The sequence below is a fragment of the Syngnathus floridae genome, chromosome 21 (genome assembly GCF_059516105.1).
Source record: "Syngnathus floridae isolate MCC-2025c chromosome 21, RoL_Sflo_1.0, whole genome shotgun sequence".
NCBI lineage: Eukaryota > Metazoa > Chordata > Actinopteri > Syngnathiformes > Syngnathidae > Syngnathus > Syngnathus floridae.
The window spans coordinates 4511240-4526386 of record NC_142433.1 but is presented as its reverse complement, the minus strand read 5'-3'; the positions used below and the strand labels follow the sequence as shown (position 1 = coordinate 4526386).

The following is a 15147-nucleotide window of genomic DNA, read 5'->3' as shown; positions in this document are numbered from 1 at the left end:
ACATGCTATTTTTCTCCTGTCGGGTTGTTTGACCCTGACTACCGTATTTTCCGGACTATAAGGCACACCTAAAAACCTAAAATTTTCTCAAAAGCCGACAGTGCGCCTTATAGTCCGGTGCGCCTTATATATGGACCAAACTCCTAAATTTAAACTGGCCCGAATCATTGTGTCATGAACTCAATCATAAGTGGCCCGCTGAAGACTATGAATCATGAATCAAAAAGACTATGGATCATTATTTTGTGATTATAAAGTAATTTGTTGCGTCTGAAGTTGAAATAAAAAAGATAAAATGGAGAATGATTTGATTTGGATTAAAAATCTGACATGATGCATTAATGGTGCGCCTTATAGTCCGGTGCGCCTTATATAAGGACAAAGTTTAAAATTGGGCCATTCATTGAAGGTGCGCCTTATAGTTTGGTGCGCCTTATAGTGCGGAAAATACGGTACATAACCTCGTGATGAAGAAAGAAGGAAGAAGAGTTTTATTTGGCTCTCCTTTTTCTTCTCTAAGGGACATGTATGACTTATGCATGCAGTCCAGTGGCACCTCCTCCTGCAGGCATGCCGCTAGCTACTACAGTCACTTGATTTGTTTACAGTCAGAACACATAGCTAGTACAGTCACTTGATTTGTTTACAGTCAGAACCCATCAGGATAAGACTTTTTTTTTTAACTAGGTCATGTTAAGGCCAACAGTTGAACATGGAATATCACACACTGAAGGCTGACTCAAAATATTTGTTTTGTGCCAAACAAACACAGCGAACAAGTGCTCCCTGGATAAATAGTCCCTGATCTTAAGATGAGGCACTCATTGTAGGTCAACATGCCAGAATGCAGATGCACCATAAAGAGGCTTAGCAAAATTAATTAAGGTGTCAATGCAAAGTAGGTGACGCCAGTGGCATAATAATGCTTTGCTTTAGAACGCTCAGTTGCTAAATTGAGTTTTAATATCACGCCACATGGAAACTCTCAATATATTTTTACGCTGTATTAATTTATCGTATTTTCCGGACTATTAGACGCACCTAAAAACCTAAAATTTTCTCAAAAACCGACAGCGCGCCTTATAGTCAGGTGCGCCTTATATAAGGACAAAGTTTTAAAATGGGCCATTCATTGAAAGTGCGCCTTATAGTCCGGTGCGCCTTATAGTCCAGAAAATACGGTCATAGGATTTAAAAAAAATGCACAAAAAGTGCTTAATTCAAAAACATTTTTTTTCTCATGTGTTTGAAAATAATAAACATCTCCCAGAAGGACATAGAGGGATTTAATTCTAATTTGAGGTTGACTTGACAGAGAATATTTGGGAGTGAGGGAAGAAAATCTTCAAAGACATGACTAATGTGCACACAGGCTACAAGTGAAGCAACTCCACCCTGTGTGATAACACATTAATGCGATTAAAATCCCTCTGTACTAGCTTTGATTGATCGGACGTGCAAGTGTTCGCGAGAGCTCCAGCCATTTTTTTTCTTTTTTTAGCTAAAATAAATCTTCTGTGTTCCCTTGAAGCCAGATGAATGCTACCTGACTGCAGTGGTTAGATCAAATCAAACCGGTTCTCTGCTGGGCCTGGTATGATCTGGACAGACTGCTCAGCCCTGTGGGGAATCCTTGGCGCATGTCTGGCCCTAATTAATGCCCCTTCGCTGCAGCGTCTTGTTGGAGTAGGAGATAGAGAGTGAGTCAGTAGAGAAAGAGCCCATTAAATATTGATTTTATTTGTATAAATACCCGCAGCTTTAAGCCCTGCGTGACCCTTCTTGCTGCCTTTGCATCCTTCTGGCTGAAGCAGAGAAAATTGTGTGGATCTCCCGCAATGCGACATCATGCTGACCCCCCCTCCTCCTCCTCTTCCTCAGTCAAACCATCACAAAGGCCAACAGTTGTGACTGTAATTCATACCAATTATTGCCCCATCAGCTAAACGTTGATGGTCCGGGAAGGTACGAGAAGAATAGCTTGGCGCAAGAGGCGAACTACTGTAGTCTTACTCGCTGATACTCTGGACATGATGGCCAACAGACAGAAAAATAGAGAAGATAATTACTTTCTACTCTCTCTCTATTTCTCTCCACACTTGGCTGTCTCTTCTTCACGTTGGCTGCAGTCCCGTTTAAGCCGTCAGTCATTTTAGCAAATGCCTAAGTCCATGCGAGTTGGCCCTGATGAACTGCACTCATCATGCAGAAGATAACCGAGAATCTATTTACTCCACAATTATGTAAAGTTGTGGTGTATTAAGTTGTGTTGTATGACTGGGAATACCGTGCATTTTGTAGGATTTGCGCCTCCACGTTTATAAACGTTGATCTTTTTAATTCATTTATAACTATGCACCTTCCCCAATGCCTTTGTAATGCAAATGTTTCAGTCTGCAAGGGCAAACGTGACAGGATTAAAAACCAATTTTGAATAACATACGCCGTCGATTGTCATGGAAACGCCACGGCATGATAGTCAGAATTTGTTTTTCCAGAAATGTTGGGTGATATCAAATACATATGCAACAAGATGATTTGTGTGCTAGCCAAGCTGATCAGTGTCCATTCGGTGGGCTGTGTCACAGTTGACCTATATTAGATGAAAGCAGCTGGATCAGTGGCCTGCAGGGACCGCAAAGGAGTTGTGTTCTAATTATCTCTGCAGCTAGCTAGCAACACATCACTCAATCTCTCACATGGCTACACACACAAACTCCGGCGAATCAATGGAAAGCATCTGCCGCGGCCGACATGACGCCTATCAAAGCCCATTTCAATATCACACGTTCAACCTTTTGACCTCACCGGGGTGCTGCGTTGACTTTGATTCTTCCCGCTGCAAGCTAACCACAAGGAGATCACTGATAATTTATTGGGAATTGAGTCATATTTTTGAACCGGTTATGGTGTGTGTGTGTATATGGGCCCTTGTTGCCATGGAGATGCAAGCCCTCACTTCCAAAGGGCGTGTGTCAGAAGCAGAGAGATGAAAAAAAGCCCAGAGAACTCAAGGCGGCTGCTTATACCAAAAGACAGCTACAGTATCTCACAAAAGTGCGCACCCCGCGTTACCTTTCATTTGGAACACCCCATGATGATTATGAAAGAATGTACGCACCATCATTTGCTCTGATCATCCATTCTTTTTATGACTCCTGGAATGTGCTACAAGTGAAGCCAATTCAGTCAAGGAAAAGGGGGCGGAGCTTTTTCAGGTATCACCAGGGACCCATTTACAGGTCAGACTACAAGGAGAAGTGTGCATTTACCATTACAGCGAGCGAGAGATGTTCTGTCGGTACGTATCGGCTTATGTGTAGCTTCTCTGAACTGTCTTTTTTTTTTTCCCCCTCTCTCTCTTTTTTTACAGCAGTGGGACTGTGAGTGAATCATAAAGCTGGCTGATCCTTCCCCCCCAAAAACATGGAGCGCCATTTCTTGATGAGATTGTGGTAAGTAGCCTATATGCACACGCACATCGGCGTTCAAGTGTCATTCCCGCTGCTTGTCGTCACCTAGCACATATAAATCCCTCTTCTGCCTACCGCGTCCTTGAAATTCATCCCCTGGAGGAGTGCGCGAGCGAGCCCGATGGGACCTCTCAAGGATTAACCCGCCGTGAGTGAAGTAGCTCGAAGAAAGTGCACGAAAAATTCACGCTGCTCAGCTTTTAGCGTCTTAGGTGTGAAGCAGAGTTGTTACCCTCTTGCCGTTTTCTGCTCTACAACTGGCCGTATGTCGGTTTCTCCGGGTCAGCGGTCACATAAGCGTTATTCTTGAACGGCCACAGTTGATGGAGAATAGAGAGAAGCATGTCTGACAAGTTGGAGCTGGCACGATAGTAAATTGAAAAATAGCAGGCGGGGCCGACTGGCCCGAGGTTGTACCGCTATTCTTAGCCATAAGTCTACTCAGTTTTTTTTTTCTTTCCCCCAACCCATCACTGCTCCTGAGCCTCACAACATGGAAATCTGGTGCCTGGAAGCATGATGCATCCATCAGCTCGTGTGTAATATAATTCTTTCATTTGGGTTCACCACAGATTCAATCGTACAAGCTTTATTTTCATCGTGGATTATATTTGGAAATTTACTGTCCGTGAATACAGCAATGATTTCAATTTTTGTGTTGCCAGGTCAATCTATTGTACCCAAGGCCTTCAGAATTCGTAGTGGAGGTCAATATTAGCAACGGGACAGTTTCTTTGAAAAATCGGATTTTGATGACGTCAGCATTTTTGCAACCTCTGACAGGCTTGGTCAGGGCTGAACTTCAGTTTCTGGGATTTTTTTACTTTTATTTGCTCTACCATCTGGTATTTGAATGCTCAAAATCAGTCTTGAATGATCTTACGATAACTAAAAACAAGACGGTGACTTTAATGTAAGAAGCATCAGTGGCTTTTTTTACCTGATTTCTGGGAGGAATTTGAACTATGCATTAGAAGCATCTCATTGGGAGGCACATTAATATGTTGATTGTTGAAGACAATTTTGATGAAGTCAGCCTGCAGGAATAAAACTTATCAGTTGTGTTTTCTCCTTTGTTCAGTGCCGCTTATCAGTTGTAGATAAGAGAATTGGTCTGGAAATTGTTTTCTCTGCTACCGCCATCCTCCGTGTGTTTATTTTCAACTCCACATAGTGTAAATTTAAAATGTTTAGGTTCAAGTCGGGTTTTTTAAGGGTGAAAATGTGCCGCGTTCACTTTCGGGCTACTTATACAAACAATAAATCTATCCTTGTCAAAAGCTGTGGTGCTTTTTTTTTTTTTTTTTTTGCACTGCGGCAGATACAGTAAAGAGATAGCAAAAAGGCCAGTGTGATAAATGTGTTTGGGATTCTCAAAACCCTCATCTGATATTACATTTTTGCTATGTGGCTGCAAAAACTTTGTAAACAGAAATGGTTTCGACCGACACTGGAAAACGTTTTAAAGGCTTCCCTTGTTCGCTCGCCACTTTCTACCAATGTTTGTCCAAACATTCAGCACTGTCAAAGACAGAACGTATTGATTTTTTGTTTGGAAGTGAGAGAGGAGACACAGTCCAGGCAGAGTAGAAAAAAAAAAACGAACTCTCCAGGAGACATCGAAGAATCAATGTCTTGCTCAAGGGTACTTTAGTTGAGAGGATCCATCCTAACCTCCTCGCAGTTAGCAGTAGCCAAATGAAAAATAACGACTCATCACAATATAAAATCCGCTCTTCGGCTTTGCAATCAAAACTAATTTTCTGTAAACACCAGTCATACTTCTCTCCGCTTGTCCATCTTTTCGGTGTAATTCATTCTCACGGCCCTCTCTTGCGACGTTACGATGATTTATGGATCTGTTTTATCGGCGTCGAAGCGAGCGCTTGTCTTTTCTGAACTACTCCGGTCTCACGGCATCGAGCGGGCGCGTAACAAAACGAAGGGCGGGCGGGCGGTGGGGGTGGTTTGATCGTCTCGGCCTTCATGTGCTTTAATCAAAGCCATCCATCACGTGCGGATAATTAGACAGCGGCATAGATCTCTCGGCCACGTCCCATCACTTACATGTGCGCACCTGCATGAACACTTACTATCCTTTCTGTACAGATGGAGACAGAGAAGCAATCAAAAAAGACGAGTCACAGCTTCCATTCAGTCGCCATAGTGACACCATCCAGTTATAGCCGGTCGGTCACTCCGGCCAATTAAGCAGCGGATTAACAATGCTGATCTGAGAGCTTTGCTTACTTAAAATCACTGCGGCAAATAGCAAATATAATCCGAGCCTTATTAGAGATGCCTGGTTCCCCCCGGTTTATTTGCTTCGGGTTTTTTTTTATTTATACACTCAAATCACCTTTCCCTATTGAATTGAATGGAAATGCCAGAAATCCAACCTTTCTCAATGCCTTTACAGGTTTTATTTTGCTCTTGAATTGGATATTAGTACGACGTGAGATGTGTGTGTACACTACAAGTTGATGCTTCTGCTGACTAAGACCGCTTGTCCTTTCTCCCCTCACACACTCGGTGATTGATCACGAGCCAGCGGCGAGGACGCGGCATGACTCTGTTCTCGGGAAGGTGAAAACTCCCTTCACTTTGTTTTCACCCCCCCCACCATCTTTGATTTGTCATTCCCGCAACACCATTTCGCGCACAATCACACGCAACGGGCGCCAGGAAAAAAGAAAATCACATCCCACCCTCTCGATGTGTCGTAATCGCCTTATCGCTTTTTCCGCTCGCAGTTCTCCTGGCCGCGTTTCATTCCCGCTTGTGACTCAGTCGGTGCAGGTAATGAGACGGTTTGAGTCTAATACACATGGCCTCGGAACAAAAAGATGGTGAAATACAAAAGGTGTTGTTGTGAAACTTGAAAGGTGGGGGAAGACGGACTGTGTGCGTGTGTGTGCATGCTGCTTACGGGATCATGTTCATTTGACGGTGTGTGTTCATGTGCGTGTGTGTGTGCTCTGCGTCCAGGGGGAATTGAGGGCAGTTGGAAATTGTGCTAGCCTCTTGCTCCCTGCCATTCACAGCTGAAATAACATGTCCTTGACACACGACCACACAAAAATCTTGATGGAGGGAACTTTTAACATCCAAAGTGTGTTCGCCAATCTCCTAATAGAACAAATATGATTTCATTGCCTGGATATTTCTACCCGGTATCAACATATAATTGCATTTTTTAGTAAGGAATATTTACCGTATTTTCCGGACTATAAGGCGCACCCAGAAACCTAAAATTTTCTCAAAAGCCGACAGTGCGCCTTATAGTCCGGTGCGCCTTGTATGTAAACCAAATTCTTAAATTTAAACTGTCCCAAAGCATTGTGTCATGAAATCAATCATAAGTGGCACACTTAAAACTATGAATCATGAATCAAAAAGTCTATGGATCATTATTTTGTGATTATAAAGTAATTTGTTGCGTCTGAAGTTGAAATAAAAAAGATAAAATGGAGAATGATTTGATTTGGATTAAAAATCCGACATGATGCATTAATGGTGCGCCTTATAGTCCGGTGCGTCTTATATAAGGACAAAGTTTTAAAGTGGACCATTCATTGAAGGTGCGCCTCATAGTCCGGTGCGCCTCATAGTCCGGAAAATACAGTAATCCTATTAAAACTAAGTAGTGGGAAACAATACATATTCAAGCGTGGTAGTGATTTGAGAGTACGAGCAGTGATGTCAGCAAACCTCTAGAGACACTGAGCATGAATACACACTCAGGCGATCAATTATTAATGATGTTTTCTCACTGGGAAATAACACACTGGCTCACCGAATGACATAGTAGCTGTGACTGTGATGTAATGCCCAGGCACTATATGAATGTGCCGAAAGCCATATTGATGGTATGGTTGCTATGGTGAGCATGAAGTGGAAAGCAGAATGATGCAAAGCATCTTCCCTGGGTTAAAAGTAGTCAATTTTAATATTTTCAAGGAGTGTGCAACTGCCTGACAGAAATGTGATGTGTTTTTTGGGGGGGTGGTGAAGAAAAGATCATTTTGTCATATCGCAACTAACACATCATCCAGTGAGCAATATTGCAAGAATTATCATACAAATTAGTTTCTCTGGAGATGAGGCTTCAAGCTTCTTGAATTGTCACTGTTGCTGATAGCAACTAAGAAGCTTTCACAGACATATAGCTTAGCCCCTCTGCCCTCTTGTTTTTAACGGTACCACATATTAGTGCCAATACAAAACAAATCGCTCAAGTTAGACTTGCTTGTCAATCGTATCTCAAAGCAGTTTTTCAAAAAATGTAAAACCAAAACACTACCAATTAAAGTCTATTTTTAAATAATATGTTTTAATATATATAATAATACATATATTTTATATTATATATTTATATTTATATCATAGTTATATTATATATATTTATAATATATTATATACATAATGTATTTTTATATAATTATAAAATAACAATTATATATGTACAGAATTTATATATATGTAATTGTTTATATATTGTTTTTATTTATATTTATTTATATATAAACATATATATGTTTTTTAAAATCTTGTTTAAAAAATATATATATTTTTTTATATATTTTAAAAATAAGATTTAAAAAAACAGTGAAATAATTTCAAAGTTAGCTGCCTTCCTTCAATGTCACCCCTGCTCTCACGTATTTTACATTTTCCCCCTCCTTTTCACTCGCAAACTTCTCTTCATATCCTCATTCCACCCCTCTTCAGTTCTTATCTCCATTCCCCCGACTGTTCTGAGACACTCCAAAGCTCTTCTTCCCTCATTAACTCTCTTTCATGTGGCTGCAGTTGACAATAACTGGTTTGGAGACAGTAGACAATGGGATCAATGGGATACAAGGATTATCCCTGGCTCATACCCGACGTTGCCGCCACACCCGCTCTGCATTCCGCCCGCCATTTCTTGTCCCCGTCGCTCCCTCCGAGGGTTAGCGTTTGTCCTTTCTTTCCCCAATCTTTTTGTTTCATAATTAATTCCGGGTTCTTATTTTAACCTCCATTATTCATTAACTTCCACTTGAGACTCGCGAAAAATCCTTTCTCACGGAGCTAAGAGACGACTTGTGAATACGGTAATCCTATCAGGATGGCGTACCTGGTTCTGCAAAGTGGCGGTGACGTTTGATTAAAGGGCTTGACAAATGTAATGTCAGCTCTTGAGGAAATCAAACTGTGAAGTGCCCAAAGATGAACGCAGTCGACGGACGATGAGGATATGGACAAGCCTTTTATTTCCCTTGAGAAAAGTAATTTATTCCATTCTTTAAAATGCATCCTCACTTAAATTTGTTCCTTCTTTATCCACCAAAAATCTCCTTGATGGAGGCGACAAGCAAGCAAAACTTCCAGTCACCCAATTTCACCTCCTAGAGAAAACCACGGATATATTTTTTCTTCCTCTCACTGTTATCCAATCTCCTTGTTTTCCCCTCATCGGTTTCGCCATCTGCTTTCCGCTCATTTCATTTTTGTCCCGAAGTCAGTCCCTTCGCAGTTCCGGCTCAGCCCGCCCTTTCTCTGTCATCTCATCCCTCTAGATAGGACTCTCGGGTTTCGGTTCCAGCACTGTAATTCACTACCAAGTTCACGTCGAGGGAAGGAAACTGTGTGTCGATACAGTTCGAGGGTCATCTGATAAATTGTGCACTGGATCGTTTCATCCAAAAACAAACCTCGGACCATTCCCACATTTTTCCATCACATCCACCTGATCCTCCCTATCAAAGTCCCCAAGCATCCTTCTCCCCACAGTATGAATAATGGAAGCATCCCATATGTGGTCGCCTGGAAAACTAGAGCACCAACTGTGGGCCCGAGGAAGCTCTCGGTAGGACGAGGGCTGCCCCAGGGGCCTCCGGGTCGTCGTGGGCACGGGCTATGCAGTGTGGCAGAGCGTCAGAATATTTATTATATATTTTGCATTCTGTCTGTTTATAAGATGTTCCGATGATCCAGCCATTTATTTTTCAAACTGCTTGGAGCTGGAGTCAATCTCATCTGACTTGAATGAACCGGACAACCATTTGCAATTTATTTTCCTCCTGCAATTAAAAGCCATCGTTCTGTCGAGTATTAAAATCTGATTTATTATATGCCTAATTTGCCATTAATGTTTATTCTATTATTCACGAGGGCAAGTAGTAGCATGTGTATTTCAAAATCAAAAGAGATTGTGACATAATTCTATTCTTCAAATGTAGCACTCTGAATTAATGGCGGTGTCTGAGCAAGGTTTGCCTGCCTCTTCGAATCATCCTAGTGTGCTGCGATCATAAAAAATGCAGAATACATCAAATAAATGTTTCTCCAACCGCTCCTGGAACAACAGAAAGGAGGGGAAACAATGGTTGCTAGGCGAGTGAGTCAATTTCAATCATTCAGATCTCAGCTACATGTATCAATAATGATCACGTGAAGGTTTCCAATTAAGTAAGCTTCTCAAAGTCATTCAATCTCTTCTTTGGCTTTCTTTTCTATTGATTTCAAAGGCTATGATTTCTTTGCCGTCCGTTATCTGAAGTGCCAGGATACCGTCACGGTGCCGGACCTTTCCCTTCGTTAGCGCCAAGGTTGTAGGCGAGCTGTTTTGTTTGTAGAGATGTGCTCGGCAATTCAATTTCACAGCTTCATCTCACAAGAGAGCCCGGATGGGCAACCGGATCGAGCTGGACAGTAATTGAAAGGCACTGAGGCTCATCCGGTCTCTTCTCTTTCTCGTAGTCATAGGAGCATTTGTGTTGGCACTCTAATTATTGTTGTTAAACGCTACCATTGGTCACCTATTGTTAGCCGGGGAATATGCCTGCCAGAAAATTAACTTCGCCTGGATTTGTCATCGTTGTTTTTAGGTCAAACCGTTTTGGTTTGCCCAAGATAAAACGTTTGGGGGAAAAAAACGGGCAGTATCTGTATTTCTCGAGTGAGCTCGCTTTAGTTTGGCGGCATTACCATTCATCTTTCATCTATTAATTGTAACTAGGTCTGAATGAGTGTTTTGACAGTGACGGTAATTTGAGTGGGATTCCTCTCTGCATTATTCCGAGGGAATTGTAGATTATGCGCCATCTGCGGCCATACCCCGGCGGACCTGTCAAAATTGATCCACAACCCTTGACCTTTTCCGTACCAGCAGCGTTTTCCAGCCATTCTGTCATATTTGCGTGCCAATGTGTTGCTTTGGATAAACAGACAGATTTTCGACTTTCCCTGGTCTCAGGCCAGATTACCTCATCATCATACGAGAGAGTCAAAGGTCTCTGTCGAAACAGCTAATTCTCATCGTAAAGACCGATGAGAACGCTTCTCGGATTTGCAAGTTCCGTCAGAAGTGCATCTGAGTAAACTCTCTCCACCACCTCCATAATCACCTTCGGTTATCACATTGAATCACCGTTTTACTGTCTTGCCACAGCTGGCTGAAAAGATACGGCCGTTAAAGGTTAGCGTCGATACGATGAGCCCAAATGGTTCCGCTTTAACGGCGCCCTTGGAGTCGATTGAGGTCGCACGCTCACAGATGCTTACGTTCATATTGCGATTGTCGAGTAAAAAAAAAAAAAACGACATTAAGACCAATGTAAGTGCTCGCTGTACAAGGTCAGGCGGCAATTTGAACCGATTGTAGTTAATTAGATGATGAGAAGTGTGTCATGACAAGCTGCTTAGTCTGATTAGAGAGATCAGCTTCCTATGACAAGCAGAACTTAGCGAGGCTTGCCAAGCTTTTTCACCATGTGAACATTCCAAGCCGGTTTCTTTCTGATATCGCAAAAACGCTGAAGTGTGGTGAAAAGACTTATTCCACAAACCTTCCCGAAGATGAGTCACCGTGTCTTCCAGATCAATTGTTTCTCAAGACGTATTTGATTATAGCACCATTTAAGGCAACCAACAGTGAAATTAAGGGAAATTCAGCATGCCATGACCTCATTGATGCAAATTGCCATGAGCTGCTGCTGCACAATATTTGCATATTCCAGTTTCACATTAATTATTGACAGGAATACTGTAAAGTGCAGAGCTGCAAAAGAGATTTTTTTTTTTGGAATAGAAGCAGTCCGCACATTTTACAACACAAGAGCCATTGTGATGTTTGTAAAATTGCAAACCGGATGTTTCCGGTTTGTTGACAAAGATTGGCCCATTGAATTGGGATGTGAATCCTTCAGTCCATTTTGCTCGTCTTACATAAGCCTGCTTGCCAAACCGAAAAATGACACGAGTGTGTTGGTTGTTCCGGCCGGCATGCAAGGACAATGAAATGACAAACAAGAGCCGCCATCGACATTTTAAGCCTATCTTTGGTACTGTCATTATATTTTAAAAGGGAGGGCTTAGTTGGACCTCTGCGTTAATGCTTTGCAAGCGTCTCACTCGTCTTTTTACCACCGAAAGCTTTTCAGTCACACGCAATCCACCAGAGACCCAAAGTGCCTCAAAAACTTTTGCAAAGATTGTCCCTGTGAGTCTGTTCTTCTTTGATTGCGGATATTTCTCCGAGGGCTCGGTTGTCTGCAGTGAATGGTGACGGACATCCTCCCTAGCTGACTGACATAAGTTTGAGCTCACACACATACAGCTTCGCTTGTGTGGCATAAAAATAATAATAAGTCCCATAGCACACAGCAGCAGATCTCACACGGAGATAAAAAAAAAAAAAAAAATGTTGATGAAAGGAGAGCGTGATAAAAATGGAAGTGCACTCTCTGTCATCCACTTTGGCAATTTTTTTTCGGTTGGAAACACGCTAATCTGCTTCTATTGTTTTCCATTACCACAAGGGAGACCGGTAATCAAGTGTCAGAGTGTTTCCATGAGCTCTCTTCTTATTAACACTCATTTGCATTTTCCCTCCATTCTGCTACATCCTTAATCTGTGTGTTGTACACTCCCCCGCCAAATATATTGCTGGAATAGTTTTTCAGTCTTCGGCATGAATGATTTTGAGAGATACCTCGTATGCATATATTGAAGTCGTCTCCCGATACGACTGGAAAATAACATACGCCGATTTATATAATCTACAACTAATTGTATGAATTGAACCGGAATGAGCATCATTGGAGTTCGAAATCGGATTTTGTGTGACGGCAAGTGAAGACCTCTCAGCGACGGAGGGGCAGCGAGGTGGAGTGTATACGTTTCAACAATGACATGATAAACGAGAGCTTGTAGCAGCAGCGATTAATTAAGTCTTCATTATCTCCTGTTTCCCCCCTTTCACTTTTCATCCACACTCCGTTCTACGCTCAGTTTTTCCTGCTTAGATTGCATCCATTTTTGTACTTCATAATGGAAACCGGCACAATAGCGACGCCCCCCCCCCTCCCATGCACACTTTCCATCCTCAGCAATACTTATTCTTTTGTCTGAGGTATCCAGTGATTGTCTCCTGAATGTCACCAGCTATTTTTTTTATTTTTTATCTTGTCTTCCTCATTTTCTGCAAGCAATTCTCATTGATTGTGAATGTTGGCTGGAATGAATGAAGAGACCTTTTCTTTTATTGCACAACTGACTTTTTGGTGTGTCGTATGAAGGTGTATCAACCAAAACACCAATGTGTTGATTTCAAAACGTCCTTGTGCATTGTGGTTTTTGCAGAACCTGGGATGATTAATTTATTTGAGCTAGAGTGCTGGAATGCGACATTATATGTACTCTGACTACTCCATTGGATCGTATCTGTTGCAGAAATTACCTCCAGTTAATTCTATTTAGATGATATTAGTCTAATAGAGGAAGAGAACATTGTGTGCAGTGCACTGTGTCGACTATGAATTGAGCAAATATAATTGTACAATCCATAAGGCGCATCGCTGAAACCTCTGGCTGAGCAAGGAGTCTGCTTTTCCATTATTATAATTTAATTCTATGTTCTTTAACAAAAGACGGATAAGAGCCGTTAATGACAAAAGCACCGGTTAAAATGTTGCTTGACCTCGACGTACGTAAACTCAAATTTATTCATAGATATATTTGTCGCTACGTAGCAACCAGAATCAAGGAACCTACACGAGTATTTTGCATTTCAAGCTCTCTTTAGTAAAGACACCCAAATTTATTTTGCTACTCTACAGACTTTGCCATTCCCGAGAACACGATTTAAATGTCACTGATCCCACTGGACAGCGATCTTGTCATCTCTCACCCATATAAAATGCATGCAAATGCATTGTAGCGGTAGTAACCTAGTTATCGAAGTAACCTAGCAACAGCAGAATCAGTTTGTTTTAAGTGCACGTCCATGTGGGTGCATGCAGTTGGTGACCATATGCAGCATTTGGAAAGGCGTGCTGGAAATTTCTGACTTCAATTAGAGCAATTAGTAGCACCGCTATGAGCTGCTCAGCTTGCAAGCAAAGTGTGACGAGAGCCTTCAGCGAGCTACGTCTACCTTCATCTGTCTTTGATTATCTGTCAGGAGAGCTTGTAATACAACACAACCTAGACCAGAGAGAAGGTGTGGGCTTTTTTTTTTTTTTTTTTGCAAGAGGCAGAGGGAAGCAACGGCGGATTGAGACCAAAAAGTGAAAAAGAGTTGAAGAGTTCATTTGCTGTTCATGAGAAATGGATGCAAGTCAAAAAAATGATCATGATAAAAATAGATACATGTGTTGGTACTGTAGTTTTTTGGATTGTAAGGCACACTTAAGGGCTTTTGATTTTTAATTTAATGTAATTTAAAAACTCCCTAATGTGCAGAAATGCACCGTATAACCCGCTGCGCCTTATCACCAGATGCGGCTTATTTTTAAAAATTTCCCAAAACTAGACTTGTTCATTGAGACTATCCGAAAAATATTTTACACCGTGAATCATTAATCTAGTTTTGGTCAAGATGAAATGTTTAGAGATTCCAAATGATGAAAGATGAAGTAGGAGGAGTTCTCAATGAAAATGAGCTAAGTGAGAAGCCAAATGAGACGAGAGGCGGGAGCACCTCAAAAAAGCGAGAGACGATTAAGACAAAGTGAGATACGAGAGTGGGAGTAATAGCCAAATAAGCTGCGTTTATACCCGGGTGGTCCGAGCAGCGAATAGAATCCCGCACAAGACGCGGGCGTCCACCTCTAATGAGCTGAAACTCCAAATAAGCCAGTTATGCTCTTCACTTATTACCTTTCATCTCCTGTTACACGGCCATCTCATGTCCTCAACAACGTCCCCTCGTGTTATCGAGGCGGAGAGCGAGAATGTAAGCCAATTACGAGCAAGCAGCGCCGTCGAAGTGCCGTTGGTATTTTCTTTCTCATTAAGTCACAGTCGGTCGCGCTCGAAGGTGTTTTCTGCGCGGTAAACAGTTTGATGATCATGAAAGGGCGCATATTTTGATATATGGTGAATTTCATACGAATAATGGTGGTCATTTTTCTCGCATTGTGATTGGACATCCTTGAAGGATGTGGGATTATCTCCAAGACGGACTCATTTATGATCATTCAGGTCTCAAAGAATGTATTGTGAAGCATAAAAACAGGTGGAATGGATTTAGAAGGATACAAATATGTATTTTTGAAGATTTATTCTGCTATATATAGAGGACAAATCGTCAAATCTTCCCTTTCAAGGAACCACTATCTATCCAAGCACCTCGATCGAAATCAAGTGACTCCTTGAATTTCTCGATGGCAAGAAAAACGACACTTGC

General features: G+C 41.8%; 2 protein-coding genes across 3 annotated transcripts in view; one reads left to right on the top strand and one right to left on the bottom strand.

Moving 5' to 3' along the window:
• The window catches only part of LOC148380045 (tissue alpha-L-fucosidase-like), a 57170-nt gene that overhangs the window by 24446 nt on the left and 17577 nt on the right, over positions 1 to 15147 (bottom strand). The gene's annotated exons all lie outside the window — the stretch shown is intronic.
• The window catches only part of dlgap3 (discs, large (Drosophila) homolog-associated protein 3), a 49994-nt gene that overhangs the window by 22805 nt on the left and 12042 nt on the right, over positions 1 to 15147 (top strand). For both annotated transcript variants that reach the window (XM_088364423.1, XM_088364422.1), the window contains exon 2: positions 3374 to 3455. The gene's annotated coding sequence lies outside the window, so the exon portion shown is untranslated. The remainder of the gene's footprint in view (positions 1 to 3373; positions 3456 to 15147) is intronic.